This window comes from Pongo abelii, chromosome 16, assembly GCF_028885655.2.
Source record: "Pongo abelii isolate AG06213 chromosome 16, NHGRI_mPonAbe1-v2.0_pri, whole genome shotgun sequence".
Taxonomy (NCBI): Eukaryota; Metazoa; Chordata; class Mammalia; order Primates; family Hominidae; genus Pongo; species Pongo abelii.
In genome coordinates, this window is record NC_072001.2 from 80,716,095 (window position 1) to 80,739,207 (window position 23,113).

The 23,113-nt window shown below is 39.4% G+C and overlaps 2 protein-coding genes across 46 annotated transcripts in view; one reads left to right on the top strand and one right to left on the bottom strand.

Moving 5' to 3' along the window:
• Window positions 1-2,163, bottom strand: part of PEAK1 (pseudopodium enriched atypical kinase 1) — a 313,738-nt gene extending 311,575 nt beyond the window's left edge. For 21 of the 45 annotated variants that reach the window (XM_063716045.1, XM_063716053.1, XM_063716048.1 and 18 more), the window contains exon 1: window positions 1,040-1,174. The gene's annotated coding sequence lies outside the window, so the exon portion shown is untranslated. 45 annotated transcript variants of the gene reach the window in all.
• HMG20A (high mobility group 20A) overlaps window positions 1,719-23,113 on the top strand; it is a 67,830-nt gene continuing 46,435 nt past the window's right edge. The window contains exon 1 of the mRNA XM_002825709.6: window positions 1,719-2,034. The gene's annotated coding sequence lies outside the window, so the exon portion shown is untranslated. The remainder of the gene's footprint in view (window positions 2,035-23,113) is intronic.

A 23,113-nucleotide genomic window follows, 5' to 3' on the forward strand; every position in this document is an offset into this window, starting at 1 on the left:
GAACTAAAAATAGTCTTTTATGTAAGTCTCTAAGTATTTAATTCAACGTATGATCTTACCACATTCAACAGAGGCAGAAAAAAAATGAATTAGGTTTTCTATAGCAAGGCCAATAAAGATGAAATCATAGTTTTCCTCTAACTCATCACTGCCCCCTCAACGCCAGCCTTCCAATAACTCCATTCCACAGCTCTCAAATTCCTGAACTTGGATCTTTAAAAAACAACGAATCGCAAAAAGTAACAGGCCAGAGGCAGGTGGGGGAGGAGGGTCTCTCCTGGTGCTCTCAGCAATCTTTAACGTAGCCAAAGGAGGAAAAAACGAAATCAAGCTCCCAGACGGATGGTGCATGCGACGAGAGGGGAAGGGGCAGACGCGGTTCAGACGGCAAGTCCCCATCGGAGGAAAGAAAAGTTGCAAGAACGGATGAGTCAAAGGGCAGAGAAGAAAAAAACTGAGCAGCCGAACCACTCACAACCCCCAAACGACCCCGCCAGCCCACACGTTCGCAGGCTCCCCAGCCGCGGCGCGAAGGGAGCAGGCAGGGAGCCACCCGGCTCCGTCCCGACGCTGCCGGCGAGGCTGCGCCGATGCTCCCGGGTGCGGGAGCGGGCTGACCGTGTGGACCCGGCAGGAGCCAGAGAAGCCCTTCCTGCCCCGGCCTCCCCGCGTCCAGCTCCTCCAGGCTTCACTTTCCCCCGCAACCTCCCAGCCGCGCCTGGGGGCGTCCCTCGCGGCAGGTCCCAACTTTCCTTCCTCTGGGGGGCGTCGCGCTCCCGGGGCCGCCGCCGAGGGAGGGGGCAGGGGCGGCAGGGGGCGCGCGGCACCGGCGGGGCGCGGGGGTGGCCGGGGCGCTAGAGCCCGCGCCGGGCGGGACGCACCGGCCGCCAGAGCCCCGGCGGCGGCACCACCCAGAACCCGCGCCGCCCCTCCCGGATTCCCCCGGGTCAGCGCCCTCAACCCGCGGCAACCCTGATCCCACAGCCGGCGCGTGAGTAGAAGACAACCGAGGGGACGCGGACAGCCGGGCCGCTGTTACCTGAGGGGCGCACACGCCGCCGCGGCGACCACCATCGCCGTCCGTCCCGTCCCCTTCCTGATGACCACGGCCGCCGCCGCCGAGCAACTGACACTGACTAACAACAACTAACTAACTACTCGCCGCGGCCGAGTCCACCGCGCGCTCCCGGCCGCTCGCCGCCCGCCCAGCCCACCAGCCTGCCCGCCTCCTCTCGGCCCCGCGCGCCGCCCCTCCGCGCGCGCCCTCGCCCGCTCGCCGCGCTCCTGGAGCCGTGAGCACGCGCGCGCGCACGAGCCCCAGTCGTCTCCCAGGTCTCCCTCAGCCCAGCGGGAGGAGTCACCGCCAGGCCCCTCCTCTCTGCGTTCCAACCTCCAGAGGACGAGACCTAAAGAGCGCCTGATTGGCTGCGGAGGGCGGGGCTAAGACAAGGGGCGGGGCTGCCGAGACCTTGGGCCCGCGTGAGGGAAAATTTGGGTTCCATTAAGCCGCAGAGGAAAAGACCAGGGGAGTCTGGGCCCATTTGGGCGTCGGAGCCCGCTAGGTCAGCCGTCATCGAATACAGAATATGTTTTCGAGGACGCTAATATATAGTCATGACCAATTTCAGTTCCTCTACTTTCTGCGGGCCTTCGCAATAAAAATAAAACTACATCTCCCAGAAACCTCCACGAAAATAAGGCTCACCTTGCGTAACCACGTAGTCCTTCGCCGCATTGGGGCAAAATAATCCCTTCATTTTTCTGAAGGTACCGTGGAAAATATTTCATTTTTCTCCTCACCGGAGCAATTCTAAATGCTATGCGGTAAGAGGAGTTACCTGTAGAAAGGTGGTTAAGAGATTAGGTAAAGAAAAGGAAAGGACACCAAAATAAAGTGCTGCGGAAGAATTTTTGTCCAGCTGTGAGACGACGAGTGCGTGAAGTGAAGGCGATTGAGAGGGGCTGAGGGAATTGTCCTCTGTGCAAGGGACTTTCTTTAGGCCCCAGGCCCCTTCCTGCCCCTGTCGTCAGCAGGTCAGTAAGCAAGGCGAGCTTGGGGGTGGCCCCAGTCGAGATGCCCTTCACCCCTTGAAGATCACCCCTCTTTTGGTGGTGGTGGTATTGATTTGTCTCGGTTGGAGGCCGGCTGAATGGGGGCGCCTCAACTTCCGGTTGGGGGAGGGGAGGAAGGCCGTCCTGGGGAGGGGGGACACCCTCACTTCCTGTTGGGGGGGGTGGTGATGGTTTGGGGGTGTCCAACCCACTTCCAGTGCTGGTGAGGGCTTGAAAAGGTGGTGCTTGGTGCCATTCGCGGAGACAGTATCTTGCAGCTTGGGGATTGTGTTTTATGTGAAAAGTTAGATTATTCCAAGTTGTGCTGAACACCAACCTGCAGTCAGAATTTATGAGTTTGTTTCCACGTGGAAGATGGAGCATTTCCTCCCCAGCAAAATTGTCTCAGTGTTTTCTTCAAAGAATTCGAAAGCCCTTGTTAAAAATCTATTCACCTCTGCAAGACGACATAGCTTGTGTGACTGATGAATTGCCAACACCTGCACCCCTACTCAAGTCCAGCCTTGGCTGGGTGAAGTGTGGTGCCCTCTTCCTTGACGTGCAACAGGAAATCTAGCTTCTCTTTTAAGGAGATAACTTTTTATTTAGGGGACTGAATATTTTACATAAAATCTGGGGCATTTTCATCTTAGCAGAATGAAAGTATCACACTGAAGTACTCAAATTTGATGTTACCTTAACTGATAAAATTGACATCTTAAATTATTAGGCCTGTTGATTTGAGGCTACAGGTTTTGCCCTGTGCCTGAGAACAGCTTCTTCAGCCTTAAAAATTCTTATGTGTAGCTTACACGTAACATTTGTGAAAGTTGTATTTTATTACATTTTCCTCCTTTGTAATTCGTCACTGATTTTTAAATGGTATCTGTTCTTTGTGGTTTTAAAGTATAAAGCAAGGGTCATGAGACTCAGCTCAGATTCTAAACAGGAAAAAGTTGGCTCACAAAGGACAAAAGGTCAATAAGAACTTTCTGGTTTTCAGTATCTCATTTTTAATAAAATATGTGTGAGGCGGTAATAAACACTCAATAATTTTGATTCCTTGGCTTCTGTTGTCAGATAACACAGTACTTAGAGGGGTGTGCGTCTGTGTATTGAAGGAATCAATCTATTTGAAGGTTACTTTTTGAAATCTGAATAATGTTAGTAATTTTAGGATATATATCAGTGAACCTAGAACTGTATTGTCTTGGAAGAATTTTTGAAGTAATAAGGCCTGTGTACTTTTTCTTTTGGGATTGTACTTAATCTAGCCTCAGACTCTGCGATTATTTTAATTCTATAATAGTTTTTTTTAAAAGCTGTTTGGTCACGCCTGTAATCACAGCACTTTGGGAGGCTGAGGTGGGCAGATCACGAGGTCAGGAGTTCGAGACCAGCCTGGCCAGCATGGTGAAACCCCGTCTCTATTAAAAATACAAAAATTAGCTGGGCGTGGTGGCGCGCGCTTGTAGTCCCAGCTACTCAGGAGGCTGAGGCAGGAGAATTGCTTGAACCCAGGAGGCGGAGGTTGCAGTGAGCCAAGATCACTCCACTGCACTCCAGCCTGGGCGACAGTGAGACTCCGTCTCAAAAATAAATAAATAAATAAACAGCTGTTTGGTTGAGAGTTCATTAGAAAATACGTTTTAAACCAAATATTACAGTAAAGAAAAAAATACATGTTTTAACCTTCTGTGGTCACTTTTAAAAAAGAATCTAAGACCTTAAAATCAAGTATGATTTATATTTTGAAAGACCACACAATTGCTGCAGTAGTTGACTGAAAAAGCGAGACAAAACATTATCTTTGTGGTTATTAATAGGTTAGGAACATGTAGACTGCCCGAAGTAAGAATTAATTGATTAAAGAAAAAGTGTTCACTATCTTCTATATTAATGTAATATAGAAGAAAATATAACATGGTCACCCTGACAAATGAAACTATAGTGTTAGGAATTATTGAAGTATGGAAAGATTGTAGAACTAAATGAAAAAAATAGAGAATATAATGTTAAAATACTGATTGAGATAGAGTAATATTGCCTTTTGGAAACTGTCTTTATTAAATTGGTCTTTATGATACTCCATGGAAGAAATACAGTATAATAGAAATAAGAAAAATTGCTGCAGCTGAAAAACTTGAGCAGCTTGAAGAAGTGTCTGTTTAGAAGAAAGCAATATATAAAGTACATATCTGAAAGAAGGTATTTTGTGATAAGTGGCAGTTATTCATTGGTTCCATCAAAGAAGAAATATTAGAAAAGCTTGTGAAAAATAGAGAGGGAAGGTCCATAGAACCTATTTTATTCTTTTTAAAAATGTTTCTTTGGAGAGGCTTGCTGTCCTCCAAACGTTTTTTTTTTTTTTCTTAATGCCCTTTGTGCAGTTTTCTTTGCATGTTTAATAGAAATATAGTATCAAAATTTAAAGAATTAATATTTTTGTACATGTACTGTTACTTCAAGTTAACGAATTTGAGATTTCATTCCATTACTTGCCATCTATATAATAAAGAAATTGTCAAATCTTTTTTCAAATACTTGGATTAGATAACCATTTTCTTTTCCAAAGACAGTCATTGGATACACTGCTCACAGCAGTTTGAAATATTAAAACCGTAGGTCACAATTCTGGATTCCATCTGACTGAAATTCGATTATCCACAGAGATGTTATACATAATACAGAAGTGTCTTTTCATTCTTTCATCTACTTTTCTTTGTAAAATCAGGCTAATGTTTTGCAACTGTTGCTTTCCTTGTTTGTCGTTTTGGTGGTGGTTTGTTTTTGTTGTTGTTGTTTTTGCTGTAGGGTTGAGGATTAAAGAAAGTATCTTAAGAACTTGAATGGTTTTTCACCTTACTGCTTTGCTGTCTTTATTTCATAGCCTTCACAGGTATTCAAATGAGAATACCCCTTACGTGACTTTTCATTATTTCAGCAAAAGTTGAGAGTGTCTGCTATGTGCCAGTCACTGTTCTCAGGACTTTGAATACAGTAAATACGGCCAAATATTCATATTCTCCTGTAGTTTACTCTCTAATTTACAAATTAAAACTGGAATTTTGCTCACTTGGTATTCCTAAATAAGATCTATGTTATGGTCGTTGTTCAAACTGGGTAAAGAAGCAGCCCTAAACTTGATCTCTCCTGGTCTTAAACTCTAAGCCATTCTAAACCCAGATTTGAATGTTTCAGCCTAATTTTTCTCCAGACCATAGAAGCCCCTGTGTTAAATATTCAGCCCCTTTCATTGATATATGTATCATTTTCCTACCATTCTAGCTTCCTTTGTATTGTGAAAACAGATGAGAGTGAACAATGGGGAAAATATGGGATCAGATAGGCCCAAATTCAGCACTGGTCTCTGCATTTTACGGGCTGAGCTTACTAGCTTGGTAACCATGAGCAATTTATTTGACCTCCCTAAGCCTCAGTTTTCCCAAATCCAAATGGGGTTGTTTGGTGGAATCAGAATGTTATATGTAAATCTCCTGGTCCAATGCCTGGTGCCAGAAGCTTCATTAATGCAATTATCTTACCCCCAATCTTGCTTCTGCTATTCTGGCTACTGTGATTTGCCCACATGTCTGTTTTAAGCTTTACATTTTCCCCACAGTATGGGATGCAGTGGTAGACTGACTGAGCTTCAGCCTTGTCTGCCTATCAGCATGCTCACATAGTTGTCAAGATTTAATTTTTTTCCTTGTGGGAAGGAGAAATCACTAATTTCCATGACTAGAAGATATACAAAATAGAAAAGTTTCAAGAAAAGGAATCTTAATCTTGGCACAAATCACTAAGGTAATTTGAATTGTTACAGGCAGACTTTCAACTCATTCTCCTAAACTTATTTAAATACTAAAACCAAAAATGAAGACCTTTCACACTGTGATCATACCTCGCATTACTCATCTACACATCCAAACGGGATAGCCTCTGGGGGAAAAACATCTGTACTGCACCCAGCATTAATATTTTTTTTTGCTCATGCTATTTTCTGCCTGAAACACTCTTTTTTCCTAGTAATCCCCATCTATCAACATGCCACTTTCTTTGAGGTCGTTTCTCAAGTACCACATTTAAGAAATATTTTCTGATATCCATCCTCTTCTACACTCTCCCAAACTGTACATGTTCTGTCCATTAACTCTCCAGAGCATTATACCTTTCTTACAGCACTTACTGTCCAGTGCTCCTGTTTGTTTTTATTGCGTTGTTGTAGGTAGAGTTTATGCCTTCCCTAAAAGGCTGCAGACTAGATCTTATCCCACTCTGTGCTGTCATACCTGGCACAAGACCATTCACATCATAGGTATTCAGTAAATATTTGTGGACGTGAGCTGGCTCTTGGAGTATGACAAAACTGATCAATAACTTTTGTCCACAATTATGCCCAGCATCAGCACAATGGCTACCATACATTAGACACTCAAATATCTATAAAATGAAAGAGTGAGTAGTAAGTCATCATTCTCTCATTTGGGAGCTTCTTAGGGTGTCAGATAAGCATATATTAAGCACCTGCTATATAACTGGAGCTATAAGAACTGATCTCTGCTCCTCAATTTAATTGGAAAAAAGTAAATTGTTACTAATATCTGCAGACTTTGAAGATGGTAGGTGTTTGAGTAGGGATGGCGTGGAGAGCTCAGTATAGAATTGTTTGCATTGTGAGAGATACCCTCTGCTACCCGAACTCAGAAACCAAATAGATTTTGATATCAAATATTTGGACACTTAACTTGTATTTCCACTCCTAGGTATATATCCAAGAGAACTGAAAACATGTTCACACAAAAGCTTGCACACAAGTATTTGTAGCAGCCTTATTTGTAAAAGGCAAACTCAAATGTCCATTAATTATTGGATGACTAAACAAAATGCAATATAGCCATACAATGGAATATTATTCAGCAACAAAGAGAAACAAAGTAGCAGTACCTGCTGTAACATGGATAAAACTTGAAAATATTAAAGTGAAAGAAGTCACATACGAAAGGCAGCATATTGTGTGATTCCATTTATTTGAGATGTCTAGATTAGGCAAAACTAATAGAGACAGAAAGTACATTAGTGGATGGGAATGGGAGTGACTGCTAGTATGGAGTTTCCTTTGGAAGTGATGAAAATGTGCCAGAATTAGATAGTGGTGGTGGTTGCATAACCTTATATACTAAAATATCTTGTATACTAATATACAGTTGACACCTGAACAATGAGGGGGTTAGGGGTGCTAACCCCTGTGTTGTCAAACATCCATGTATAACTTCTGACTTCCCAAAAAGTTAACTACGTAAATAGCTTACTGTTGACTGGAAGCCTTACCAATAGCATAAATAGTTGATTAACACATGTTTTGTATGTTACATGTACTATGTACTGTATTCTTACAATAAAGTAAGCTAGAGAAAAGAAAATGTTACTAAGAAAATGATAAGGAAGAAAAAATATGTTTGCTATTTATTATTCATTAAGTGGAAGTGGATTATCATAAAGGTATTCATCCTTGTCATCCTCACGTTGAGTAGGCTGAGAAGGAAGAAGAGGAAAGGTTGGTCTTACTGTCTCAAGTGGTGGAGGCAGAAGAAAATCAGCATATAAGTAGACTCATGCAGTTCAACCCATGTTGTTCAAGGGTCAACTGTACAAAAAACAGCCTGAAATGTACACTAAAGGGGTCAGTTTTATGGTATGTGAATTATATCTAAAAGAGAGAGATACTGAGACTTGAAGAACAGAGAATTTTGAATGGGGCCAGAAGAAAGAAGCAAGAGATGTGAAAGCAAGGAAATGATCATTCTTTCTCAGATCCCAGAGAGAAATATAAGCAGCTAGGTACAGGGCTAAAGGTATGTTAAGGATCAGGTGAGGATGGATATGAGGATAGCTTCTGGCTTTTTGTCTTAATGTAGCAGGGATTTTGGTAAATGCTTAGACTACAGAGGTATTAACAAAGGAGAAAAACATCTTATGACCTTGAAGGAAGCTTCAGATTTCTTCTTGATTAGGTCAAGGATGTGGTATACGGTCTTTTTGGTTTCTGTGTTACGGTCAGCTGAGTTTAAAGAGTGGAAGTATTCTAAGGTAAGGAGTCTAGTAGCAATCAAAACAAAGTTACTGAGGAAGATGGGAGAATAGAGACTGGACAAAGATGCTAGAATTTGATTCTAAAGCTCTCAGGTAATAAAAATAGATAAATCTTAATGAGAAGGACCCAAGGGCAGTGATTTGGAGAAGTCAGTACAAATAAAGGTATTCATTTGAAGAAATATTTGAGTGCCTTTTATGTGCCAGGCACTATTAAATAAAACTATAGCTATTTTCCTTATTTGACTTTTTTTCTGAAGATAAAATCTTATGAGTGTGATTAATGGTTCTACAAGCATGGGTAGTTCTAGATATGATACCTACATTTCCCTAAAAGATTGTACTGATTTTTAATGATAACAGCAATGTATAAGGATGTTGTTTTCACCACGATTTTACCAGCAAAATTTTTTGGCTAGTTGAACACACATAAAATTATTGTTCTCTTTGCTTATAATCTGATAAGTGTTTCCATACCTTGGAACCTGGATCTGTTGGAACATGAAGGAATTCAGGACCCTTATACATGTTACCCCATATGGCTTCTTTAAAGGATATGGATTTTTGAGGATCCTAGAAATCAAAATTCTCTAATATTATTCAGCTCAAAAAAATACTTTTATTCAGTGCTGCTGTCCTTATTTTCTGAATAATATTCAGATTCAGACCACACTGAGCCATAATTCCAATTCCCACTTGACTAACATTTATGTAGTATTGTGCTAGGCACTACATGTTATCTTAATTCTAATAATTTGGCATTTTTCCATATGAGAAAAATAGGGTTTAGAGAGATTAGATTACTTGCCCAAAATTACTTAACCAGTAAGTGGTAGAGACAGGATTTGAATGCAGATCCTCTAAGGCCAGTGTTTATTCTCATACTCCATGATTCCTCAGTATCACTACTAAAATTTACTGGAGGATAATGGAAATTGGAAAATCTGAACTGGAACTTGGGACAATCAAGCACTGACTTACCTGTGTACATAATGAAGCATTTAGCAGAGATGTTGTTTGTTGTTTTGTTTTGTTTTTACTGGGGAGGCTATAGTACATAAACAGAGCAAAAGATCTTGGTATAGTTAAACCCACATTTTCAAGGCCTTCTGTGTTCTCCCTGATGATCAGGTACCTATTACCCCAAAATCTGTGATAGTAACAAAGAAGGAAGAAGACAGCTGTAGAAAAGCAACTGCCTTTGGATATACACAGTAAGATTTATGTGATTGTAGAAAGAGCAGGCAAATGGCTTGGCCTTCAGAGAATCCCACAAAGTAAAGTAACCTTTTAAAATAGTAACTTAAAATCTGACATAAGATTCATAACAGGATATTCATCACAAGATAAGATATTCAAAGCATAGCATGTAAGATATTCAAAGCATATCAGCAAAAAAGGAGAGATTCCTTCATTTTTATTCAAATATGGTATACTCACAAAACAAATTTAATATCAGGAATATAAAACAAGAGATACAATGTTCCAATTCTGGCTTTAGTCGGATATTATAAAATTTAATGCCAATTTATAGATAAGGCAATTCAAGGCTTGAGATTACACACCAAATAAGTGGACTCTAGGCTGGGTGTGGTGGCTTCTGTAATCCCAACACTTTGGGAAGCCAAGGCAGAAGGATCGCCTTAGCCCAGGAGTTTGGGACCGGCTTGGGCAACATAGTGAGATGCTGTCTCTACAAAAAATAAAAAATAGCCAGACATGGTGGTATATACACATGTGGTCATAGCTACTCAGGAGGCTGAGGCCAGAGGATTGCATAAGCCCAGGAGTTCAAGGCTGTGAGCTGTTATCGAGCCACTGCACTCCAACCTGGGCTACAGAGCAAGACTCTGTCTCAAAAAAAAAAAAAAGGAGGGGGGAGCCTCTAGAACGTAGGCCTTTAATCTGTGTGGTTGTTTTGCAATTTATATGTATAATTTTTAAATAATATGTTGGCCAGGCACAGTGGTTTGTATCTATAATCTCAACACTTTGGGAGGCTGAGACAGGAGGATTGCTTGAGGTCAGGAGTTTGAGACTAACGCAGGCAACATAGCAACACCCCATCTCTACTAAACAAAATAATAATAATTTAATATGGTTTTTTTTGTTTTTTTGTTTTTTTGAGACAGAGTCTTGCTCTGTCTCCCAGGCTGGAGTGCAGTGGTGCTAGTGAGCTCACGCGATTGTTCTGCCTCAGCCTCCCAAGTAGCTGGGATTACAAGCGCTTGCCTGCTTCAAAAGAAATGATTTCCAGCACCCCATTTTTTCTTTTCCAGCCTCAAAATTCATATCTCCTTTTTTTTTCCCGTGTCCACATGTCCTTCATTCCTACACTTCATAGCTTTAATTCCCATTCTCTTGATACAAACCTTCATGTTTGTTGCTTGGTGGCATCATAATTACCATAACTTTTTGGCTTAATAACAGTAGCAGTTATATCAACAAATAATAAAATGTTCATACTCTTGAGCCAATAATTCCACATATAGAACTTTATTCTGAGAAGATACTTTAAATAAGAAAAATAGTTAAAGGCACAAAATGTTAATAGCACTGATATCTATACTGTCTAAAACTTGAAACCTTCTAAATATTCAACAATATAATAATGCCTAAGCAAATTATTGCCTATCTACTCAGTGGGCCGTAAGACATTCATTTTTCACAATAGCGTCTTTAAGAATACATTGAAAAATGTTGTAAGAATGTTTTTGCAAAAATGAAAAGGAGAAACATCAGAAGAAAGCAAAGTAGAAAAACTAATGTGATTGGTGTCTATTTCTGAAGCATTTATATTTTCTATATAATAATAATTTACATTTATTGACCACTTACTGGTGTCAGGAACAATACTCAAGCAACATTATAGAAGCAACAATTTGTAGTTATTGAAAACTGGTGTTCTAGAGTCAAATCTGAGCTTCATCACTTACTAATATGTGGTCTTGAAAAGGAAATGGAGGATAACTATGTCTACATTAAATTATTAAATCTGTATAAAGTATTTGGCACATAGAAAACCTACAATAAGAATGTTTTTGTTATCAGACATTTTATAAATATGTCTCATTTAATCTTCACATCCTCGCAGTAACCTCATTAGATAGTGTTAACGTTCATTTTACATGAAAGAAAATTGAAACTTCAAATGTTTAAATACTCTAGGTTAAATAACTTGCCGAATCACTTAACTAATAAGCAGTAGAGTTTTTATTCAGAGCCCAGGCTATGATTTCCACTTATGACTCTGAGAGATGAGGTTGCTGCAGACTAATGCTTTTGCTAAGAACAGGAAAGATGAGAATTAAAAAGGAAATTGAAGGCATCAGAGACCTGCTGAGGCATCCAGGACTTAAGAAACCACAATCATAGAACCAAAGGAGCTTCAGAGAAGTGGGCTGATGTTCCATGCTTCTCTTTTTTCCTAGGAATTTGCTAATTCTTAGAGCATAACAAGATGCTATGAAACTTAGCAGAGGGTTTCTTCTAAAAGCAGAGAAGCTGTTAGTTTTATGGGGCGGAGCAGACAAAACTTGGATTTTAGAGATCCCGAGGTAGCTAGTACTTGGGTCAAGATCCCTAGAGAAGGACGGTACCCAGAAACTATTTTTTAAAACTTGTTTTCCCCTCACAATATTTGCTAGGCAGAGTCTAGAACTGTAAGAAAGTTAATTTGTATTGCTTTAAGCCAATAGCTTTACATAACTTCTTACAGTAACAATATGAAACTATTACAGAGACATGAGGAAATGATGAAGAAGTCTAACATTTACATGACTGGAGGAGACAAAGTTAGAAGCAGTAATATTTTAAGAGACGGTGATTGAGAATTTTCTAAAACTGATGACAAATATCAAGCTATGGATTTGAAAAGTGCAAGAAACGACAAGCAGAATAAATACAAGGAGTACCACACTTTCATTCTTTATAGTAAAAATAAAACTGTTGAAAGTAACCAGAGGAAAAAAGACACATCATCTTCAAAGGAACAATTAGACTGACATCTGTCTTGTCAACAGAAATAATGGGGGCCAGAAAACAATACAATGTAACTTTTTTTGTTTGTTTGCTTTTACCTACTTGGTTTATTTATTTTTTATTTTATTTTATTTTATTTTGAGATGGAGTCTCCTTCTGTCACCCAGGCTGGAATGCAGTGGCGTGATCTCAGCTCACTGCAACCTTTGCCTCCTGTGTTCAAGCGATTCTCCTGCCTCAGCCTTCCAGGTAGCTGGGATTACAGGTGCATGCCACCACACCCAGCTAATTTTTGTATTTTTAGTAGAGATGAGGTTTCACCATGTTGGCCAGGCTGGTCTCGAACTCCGGACCTCAGGTGATTTGCCTGCCTTGGCCTCCCAAAGTGCTAGGATTACAAGCGTGAGCTACCATGCCCAGATTTTTGTTTTGTTTTGTTTTTTTTATTATTATTATACTTTAAGTTTTAGGGTATATGTGCACAATGTGCAGGTTAGTTACATATGTATACATGTGCCATGCTGGTGTGCTGCACCCATTAACTCGTCATTTAGCATTAGGTATATCTCCTAATGCTATCCCTCCCCCCTCCCCCCACCCCACAACAGTCCCCAGAGTGTGATGTTCCCCTTCCTGTGTCCATGTGTTCTCATTGTTCAATTCCCATCTATGAGTGAGAACATGCGGTGTTTGGTTTTTTGTCCTTGCGATAGTTTACTGAGAATGATGATTTCCAATTTCATCCATGTCCCTACAAAGGACATGAACTCATCATTTTTTATGGCTGCATAGTAATGTATTTATCATGTGCAGCATGATGTTTTAAAATATGTATACATTGTGGAATAGCTAAATTGCGCTAATTAACATATGTATTACCTCACACAATTTGTGTGGTAAAAACACTGAGCATCTACTCTCTTAGCAATTTTCAAGAATATAATACATTGTTATTAACTATAGTCAACATGTTGTACAATAGATATCTCAAACTTATTCCTCCTATCAAACTGAAATTTTGTGTCCTTTGACCAACATCTTCCCAGCCCCACCCCACCCATGGTAACTACCATTCTACTCTATATTTCCATGAGTTCAGGTTTTCTAGATTCCACATAGGAGATCATGTGGTATTTGTCAGTGCCAGGCTAATTTCACTTAACAGATAATGCCCTCCAGGCTCATTCATTTTGTTGCAAATGACAGGATTTCCTTCCTTTTTTTAAAGCTGAATAGTATTCCATTGTGTGTATGCACCACATTTTCTGTGTTCATCTGTTGATGGATACTGAGGCTGATTCCATATCTTGGCTATTGTGAATAATGTGGCAATAACCCTGAGAGTGCAGATATCTTTTCAACATAGTGATTTCGTTTCCCTTGGATATATTCTCAGAGAATGCAACCTTTAAGTTCCTTAAAGAAAATGACTGCCAATCTAGAAATCACGATGGCAATTAGAATGCATTTGCAACAGCATGATTATGAAAATATGTGTGAATCAGTTAAAGATATACTCAATGAAAAATTTATAGCCTTAAATGCATATATTCGAATAGAAAAAAGTAAAAAATCAGTTATCTAAATACCCATCAAGGTAGGAAGAGAACAGCAAATTAAACCCAAAGTAAGTAGAAGAAAGGAAATAATAAAAAATAGAAATCAATGAAATAGAAAACAAATTGTTGGCCAGTCACAGTGGCTCACGCCTGTAATCTCAGCACCTTGGGAGGCCGAGGTGGGTGGATCACCTGAGGTCAGGAGTTTGAGACCAGCTTGGCCAACATGGCAAAAGCCCGTCTCTATTAAAAATACAAAAATTAGCTGGGTGTAGTGGCGGGTGCCTGTGATCCCAGCTATTCAGGAGGCTGAGGCAGGAGAATCACTTGAACCCTGGAGGCAGAGGTTGCAGTAAGCCGAGATCGCTCCATTGCACTCCAACCTGGGCAACAAGAGCGAAACTCCATCTCAAAAAAAAAAAAAAAAAAAAGACAACAAATTGGCATTAGGAAATAACAAGACCAAAAGTTGGTTCCTTAAAAAGATTAGTAAAATGCGTAGACCTCTAGCAATATTGTTAAAGAAAAAAAAAGAGCATGAATTACCAATATCAGGAATGAAAAGGGAAAATTTCTTTACAGATTCTACAGATATCAAAAAGGTAGGAAGATATTATGAACAACCTTATATAGACAGATTTGAAATTTTAGATGAAATGGACAAATTGTTAGACACTTTATTAAAATTGGCATATAAAAAATTGACGTGAAGAAACAGAATATCTGAATACTGTTTTTATCTGTTAAGTAAATTGAATTCAGTATTTAAAATTTTGGCTGGGCATAGTGGCTCATGCCTGTGACATCAGCACTTCAGGAGGCCAAGGCTAGAGAATCATTTAAGTCCAGGAGTTCAAGACCTTGTCTCTACAAGAAAGTTTTAAAAATTAGCCGGGCATGGTGGCGTGCACCTATAGTCCTAGCTACTCAGGAGGTAGGAGGATCGGTTGAGGCTAGGAGTTCGAGGTTACAGTGGGCTGTGATTGTGCCACTGCACTGCAGCCTGGGTGATAGAGACCCTGTCTCTAAAAAAAATCTAGAAAGAAAACCAGGTCTACCTGACTTCACTGGTGAATTCTTACAAATATTTAAAGAAGAAATAACCCCAGTGTTACTCAAACTCTTCAATAGAATACAAGTTGTTTTATGAGATCATCTAAGCCTTAATGCCAAGAGCTGGCAGCAATATTTTGAGAGAAGATATTTACAGAGCAATCTCTTTCATGAACCTAAATGTGTTACTTGGGAATATAGGAACTCTGAAAGAATCTATAGACAAACTATTAGAATTAATAAGCAAACTTATACGAGCAACCAACAGTTAGAAAGTGAAATTTTTAAAATACCATTTACAATAGAATCAAACAAATCAAATTTAAGTCTTGTAAGATCTTTACACAGAAAACTATAAAGCATAGAGAGAAACAAGATATAATAGGTAGTCATAGATTGGAAGACTTGGTATTGTAAAGATATCATTTCTCTCCAAATTGCTCTATAGATTAAATGGAATCCTAATAAAATCTCAGGTGATTTGTGTACATGATGGAAGGAGGGACTTACAAGTTGATTCTAAAATTCACATAGACATGAAAAGGACTAAGTAGTCAAGACAAACTTGAAGAACAAAGTCGTAAGACTTTATCAGATAACAGGATTTATTATAAAGCTACAGTAATTACAATGTGGTAATGGCGCAAGGATAGACAGATCTGTGGAACATAATGGAGAGCCCAGAAACAATCCCATATGTATGTGACTAATTTATGACAACAGTAGCATCCACCACAGTAGGGGAGGGGTGGATTTTTCATTGAATGGTGCCTGGTTGTGTGTAGAAGGGGCAGGGAATGAATCTTGACCCCTTACCTCACAACATATACAAAAATCAGGTCTAGTTGGATTATAGAGCTAAATGTGAAAGAAAAATTTAGGGAGAAACTGGAAAACACCTTTATGATCTTGGAGTAGGTAATGATCTGAAAAGGAAGGAGTTTATGAAATTAAAAACTTCATAAACTCATGAAATTGGAGTTTATAAAATTAAAAACTTCTCTTCAAAAGACGTTATTATGAGAGTGAAAAGACTAGTCGCAGAGTGAGAATACATATTTGTAATACATGTATTCAACAAGGGACTTGTAGAGCTCTTACAGATCAACAGGAAAAAACAAATAATCAAATTTTGATAAGGACAAAATACTTCAATAGGCACTCCGCAAAAGAAACTATCCAAAGGCCAATATGCATCCAGCTATTTTATTTACATCAAATAAGTGCAAATTAAAGCCACAATGAGATACTTGGGACCTCTCAGTATCTTGAGATCTCTCACTACATCCCCACTGAAATGGCTAAAATTAAAAAGATTGAGAATATCAAGTATTGATGATGTGAAGACACTGAAACTCATATGTTTCTGGTAGGTGTGTATATTTTTACAGCCATTTTGGAAAACAATTTGGCCATATATTCCAAAGGTGATCATACACCCTCTGACCCTCTGACCCAGCTGTTCCTAGGTATACACCCAACAGAAATTTATATGTTCACCAAAAGACACAAATGGACAAGAATGTTCATAGTAGCATCATTCTTAATAGCCCAAATGTCCATCGAAATAGAATGGGTAAACAAATGTTTCTTGTGTCTACATGGATGATCACCAAGCATAATATTGAGCAAAAAGAAGCCAGATAAGTGCATGTAAGTACAAATAATTACATAGTATATGAATAAAGTTCAGAAACAAGCAGAACAAATCTTAGAAGTCATAGTAATTACTTTTACAGGGATAGTGAATGGGAAGGGGCATAAGGTGGGGGATTTCTGCTTGTAATATTCTGTTTATTCTGATAGGGCTACAGGTGATACAGTCTATGAAAAGTTGTCAAGCTGTACACTTACAATTTGCATAATTTTTGTTTTGTACTCTATTTATTTTGGAGACAGTCTTCTCGTCACCCAGGCCGGAGTGCTGTAGCGCGATCTTGGCTCACTGCAGCCTCCACCTACTGGGCTCAAGCAGTTCTTCTGCCTCAGCCTCCCAAGTTGCTGGGACTACAGATGCGTGCCACCATGCCTGGCTAAATTCTTTTATTGTATTTTTTTTAAGTAGAAATGGGGTTTCACCATGTTGGCCAGCCTGCTCTCAAACTCCTGACCTCAAGTGATCCTCCCGCCTCGGCCTCCCAAAGTGCTAGGATTACAGGTGTGAGCCACTGCACCTAGCCATTTGTTTTATACTTTAAGTTTACTTAAACCCTCCACCCCCTCAATGACTTGAAGGACTATATTATTTTTCTCTACATTACCTATACACAAACCATGTAGGTGGTATGCTTCTACCCCCACCGTTCCATCAAAAGGGCTCTACTAGGTCACTAATAACTTCCATGTTGTCAAAAAACTTGGGCATCTTTTACATTCTCATTTAACCTGAGTAACATGTAGGTGCATCTTTTTTTTTTCTTGAGATAATCTGACACCACGCATTCCTGGCTCTGCCTACCTGTGTTTGTGACCTTTTTGCAATTCCTCCTCTACTCATCTTCTAACTGTTGAGTTCCTCAGAACACAATTCTAACTCCTTTTAACCTATTATCTCTCCCGAGGTTATACCTTACATTCATGCTTTAAAATACTATCTACTATACTTGCTGGAAACTCCTAAACTCCTGTCTCCATCTCAGACTTTTGTTCTGTATACAGAGTACAACTTGATATTTTATCTCAAAGCCATCTTAAAATGAACATGTCTAATCTTAATACTTTTTCTACTTCTACATCTCGAGTATTCCTTATCTCCATAAATGACAACTCAGTCTACTAATTTCTTCGTTAAAAATCTTGGGCTCATTCTTGAGACCTCTCACTAATCCCCTTACCCCTTCAACACACACACTTACACACACCCCTATCCAGACCACTGCAAGATTCTATTGATTCTACCTCCTAAATATATCTCAGATCCACCCTCTTTGCTACATCTCCACTGTTGTTATCCTTTTCTAAGCCACCATCATGCTATGGTGGACTGGTGGACTATTGCAGTAACTACTTCCCTACTGATCTTTATAGATCCATTCTCTCTTTTTTTTTTCCCCCCTCCCCCAAGATGGATAGTCTCCCTCTGTTGCCCAGGCTGGAGTGCAGTGGCATGTTCTCGGCTCATTGCATCCTCTGCCTCCCAAGTTCAAGCAATTCTCCTGCCTCAGCCTCCCAAGTAGCTGGGGCCATGGGTGTGCACCACCATGCCCAGCTAATTTTTGTAATTTTAGTAAAGACTGGGTCTCACCGTGTTGGCCAGGCTTGTCTCAAACTCCCAATCTCAAGTAATCTACCTGCCTCAGCCTCCCAAAGTGCTGGTATTCAGGTGTGAGCCACCACGCCTGGCCTCTAGATCCATTCTTACACATCTGTTCTTTACACAGAAGTCGGAATGAACCTTGAGAAAGCATAAATGTCACATCATGGCCCTCCTTAAAATTTCTCCTTAAAATTCCTCAGAGGTTTACTCTTATACTTTGGGGAAAACCCAGATTTCTGACATAGCCCTAAATCTGTTCAGGATTTGGTTCCTATCTACCTGTCTTTGTTGCTTTCCTCTCTGGCTCATTTTTCTCCAGCCACAAGCCGCCTTTCACTTCCTCCAAAGCATCAAGTTCTCTCTCACCTCTGGGCCCTAATAAGCTAGTTCCTCAGTATGCAATGTACCTACTTAACATTAAGCTCTCAGGTTATGTGTTCCTTCTTCAAAGAGGTCCCCTGTCTAAATGAAATCTCCCCTGTTATTCTATAGCTTTCTGTTCTTTTCCTTCAGGGCATTTTAAACAAATTTAAAGTTTATTTATTGGTATATTTGCTGAACGTCTTTCACCTCCAACTGTAGTTTTTCATGAGGGCAGAGATAATTTGTTCACCATTGTATTGTTGATATCTTAACCATGTACCTGGTACATATTATTGAAAATATGTAATGAATAAGAAAATAGATCATGCCATCCTAGGTAAACTATAGGTAGGGAAGTACTTCATAGGTGTGTCTTGTGCCCTGAGAGCATGAAGGGGTTGCTTGTTTCCTCTGGTTTTTGATGTTTTTGAAGTTTTTGATGATTAGTCAGTCTTCTCAGTGCTAAGCTAAATTGGCAGTGTGTGCAGATTTTGTTTAAGCCCCCACAGAGGAATACACCTACTCACATTTTTTAGATTGAAACTTTCTTTTTTTTTTTTTTTGAGATGGAGTTTCACTCTTGTTGCCCAGGCTGGAGTGCGGTGGCGTGATCTCGGCTCACGGCAACCTCTGCCTCCTGGGTTCAAGCGATTCTCCTGCCTCAGCCTCCTGAGTAGCTGGGATTACAGGCGTGCGCCACCACACCTGACTAATGTTTGTATTTTTCTAGTAGAGATGGGGTTTTACCATGTTGGCCAGGCTGGTCTTGAACTCCTGACCTCAGATGATCTCCCTGCCTCGGCCTCCCAAAGTAGTGGGATTATAATGCGTGAGCCACCGTGCGGAGCCCTAGGTTGAAACTCTTTAAAAGTAAAGGTAGAGAGTTCTCAGTAGCAGTCTTGACTAAATAACTTTGTCTTCTTTTCTAGAACTGCAATTTTGTTTGTTTTTTTGAGACAAGATCTTGCTCTGTGGCCCAAGCTGGAGTGCAGTGGCATGATAACTCACTGCAGCCTTGAACTCCTAGGCAAAAGTGATCCTCCTGCCTCAGCGTCCCAAGTAGCTTGGACTGCAAGCTCATACCACCACACCAAGCTAGGTTTTTAGTTTTAATTTTTTTTTTTTTTTTTTTAAAGACAGGATCTTGCTGTGTTGCCCAGGCTGGTCTCAAACTCCTGGGCTCAAGCAGTCCTCCCACCTTGGCCTCCCAAAGACCTGGGATTACAGGTGTGAGCCACTGGACCCAGCCAAACTGCAACTTTAAAAAAATATATAAGGGCCCTACAAAGGAAAGGTAGTCTAATTGCATTTGGTTACTCCTGAGATTTACAATATTGTTTGTAAATATTATTAGCTATTTTAGTCACATAAATATGCCATAACGCAACCACAGTAAGTATATGACATGTCTTTTAATCAGAATAATCAGAATAAAGCAAAAAATGACCATACTTGACAATATTAATGTATTCACGTGTTTTATAAGTTATACGCATCTATTATGATTTGATATTACAAGATACTCTGCATTTTCTTATATAGCTTGGGTTTGCTTTCTCCATCTTAGATGTAGTTTTTAATTATTGTTTTTGAAGCTGGATTTAATACAATAAGATGCTTAATTGTACGTTTGATAGAAAATTATAAGCACAACAATTTGAAACAGCTTTCAGGCTACTAGCATTTCCCAAAACCCATGAAAAAATGCCTGTTTACTACCAATTTTAAACCAGATAAATTTCATTTCAAGAGAAAATGTTTTCGAGTTTCTTTTTTTTTTTTTTTTTTTGAGACAGAGTCTCCTATGTCGCCCAGGCTGGAGTGCAGTGGCATGATCTCGGCTCACTGCAAGCTCCACCTCCCTGGTTCACGCCATTCTCCTGCTTCAGCCTCCTGAGTAGCTGGGACTGCAGGCGCCTGTCACCACGCCCGGCTAATTTTTTTGTATTTTTTTAGTAGAGATGGGATTTCACCATGTTAGCCAGGATGGTCTCAATCTCCTTACCTCGTGATCCACCTGCCTCAGCCTCCCAAAGTGCTGGGATTACAGGCGTGAGCCACCACGCCCGGCTGTAGGTTTGGAGTTGATTATAAAGAGATAGACTGGATTAAGAAAATGTGGCACATATACACCATGGAATACTATGCAGCCATAAAAAAGGATGAGTTCGTGTCCTTTGTAGGGACATGGATGAAGTTGGAAATCATCATTCTCAGTAAACTATCGCAAGAACAAAAAACCAAACACTGCATATTCTCACTCATAGGTGGGAATTGAACAATGAGAACACATGGACTCAGGAAGGGGAACATCACACTCTGGGGACTGTTGTGGGGTGGGGGGAGGGGGGAGGGATAGCATTGGGAGATATACCTAAAGTATAATAATAATAAATAAAAATTAAAATTAAAAAATATATATATATAAGGAAAAAAAAAAAAGAAAAACTTTACAATTGTCAGAGCTATTGAGAAGTGGGAGTAGACATTCCCAAGAGAGACTTTCAGGCTGGGGGCTGAGCCTTGGTTGTATGATTGGACTCAGTGATCTTTGTGGGACCTTCTAATCTTGGAATTCTCATCTTAACCAATGCTGCTTTTTTTCTTTTACTTTTTAAAACTGTGGTATATACAGTAAAGTACAAAAATCAGTGAATTTTTACATAGATATATATGTGCCTGTGAATATTTTCATCACTCTAGGAGGCTCTTCAGTCATTACCTTCTCTCTCCCCACCAGAGATAACCACTATTCTGATTTCTGTCACTGTACGGTTGTTTTACTTGTTAATTGAGCTTCATATAAATATATTCATAGAATATTTATTCTCGTGGGTCTGGCTTCTTGGCTCATCATTGTATCTATGAGATTCATCCATGTTGCATGTAGCAGTAGTTCAATCTGTATAGTATTCCACTGATTTCATTGTAGGACTATATCATAACATATCCATGCTACTGTTGATGGACACATGGGTTGGTTCCACTTTAAGGTTATTATTTAAAAAGCTTCTATGAACATTCGTATACATGTCTTCTATTGGTAATATACACTCATTTCTCTAGGATATATTACTACGAATGGAGTTACTGGTTCATAGGATAGGTGTATTTTAACAGGTATTGCTAAATAGTTTTCCAAAGTGATTGTCCCCATTTAGATTCCCAGTAGCACCCTAAGAGAATTTCAGTTCCTCTCCATCCTTGCTACCACTGTGTATTGTCATTTTTTTTTTATTTTAGCCATTCTGGTGGGTATATAATACTATCTCTTTTTCTATAGCTATTGATCATTTGGATAGTCTCTTTATGAAGTGCTTGCTTTGTATTTAGCCCCCTTTTTTTAAAAAAAATGGGTCATTTATTTTTAACCTTAGTGATAGTTAAGAATTCTTCGTATATTCTAAATATGAGTCTTTAGGGAATATATGTATTACAAATATAATTTCCCAGTCTGTGGCTTGCCTTTTTACTCTTTTAACATGATCTTTTGATGAACAGACATTCTTAACTATAGTGAACTCCAGTTTGTCACTTTTCTCTAATGTGGTTAGTGCTTTGTCCTCTTTAAGAAATCTTTGCCAAGCCTAAGATCATGAAGACATTTAGACCAGCAATTCTTAAATTGTGGTATTAAACTAGATAATAGTGAACTTTTGTTGGTTTACACACACAAAAAGAAGTAAATGGATAGAAATGTACTATTTTCTCCCATAATTTATTTTGAAACCTTGGGTATTAACTATAAATAAGTAGATAATGATGTTACTTAAATCTGAAATTTATTAACTGAGAAAGTGTCAGTTAGGATAGGCTAGGTTATTGCTATTTATATTGCTGTGGTAATAAACAACCACAAAATCTCAGTGGCTTTCTTTTCTCACTTATGCTATTTGTCCAAAGTGGGTCAACATGGGGCTATGCTATTTGTGGTCACTTAGACAACCAGGCTGATGTAAACTCCATTATAATATATACTTCCACAGTCACTGTATTCAGGGGAAGGAAACATGGCAAATTGCTTATAGACTCAGATTTTCTGCCCAGAAGAATCATATGTCACCCACTTTCATTGCCTATGAGTTACATGGTCCTTGTGTCTTCTCTGAGGCAGTGAGGAAGCGTCCTCTTATGTTTCTGAAAGGAGATCTAAATATTTTTGAATAGGCATAGTGACTATCACAGTAAACATTTTTAAGTTACTTAACCCCTCTGTGGATCAGTTTGTTCACTATAAAATAGGAGCTAATGATAATATCTACTTGATACGGCGGATGTGAGGATTAAGTGGTATCATACATGTATAGCTCTTAAAATAGTGCCTGGTACTTAGTAAGCAATAAATTCTTGCTGCAATTATTGCTATCATTATTGTTATTAGGCTCTTACTATATGATGACACCATACTACCTGCTTTATTTACACAGATTACTTCTTGAGATAACTTCTATATAGTATATACTATTACTCTTCTCATTTATAGGATAAGAAAACCTTGGTTCAGAGCTTTTGACTAGCTTGCCCAAGTTCCACAGCTAATACGTAAAAGATGAGATTGGAATCTAGGCAGTCTGACTCCAGAGCCCTCAATATAAACTGAGACTCCCCCTCAGATAGCAAATAAATATGAACAGAATTCAGAAATGCATACCATGCTTAGAGAACTCTGTGTTTGTTTGTGTACATATATGTTTATGGTTGTTATTTTATATTGAATTTTTAATATATTCCTATTTTCTGCTAGTTTGTTAGTGTT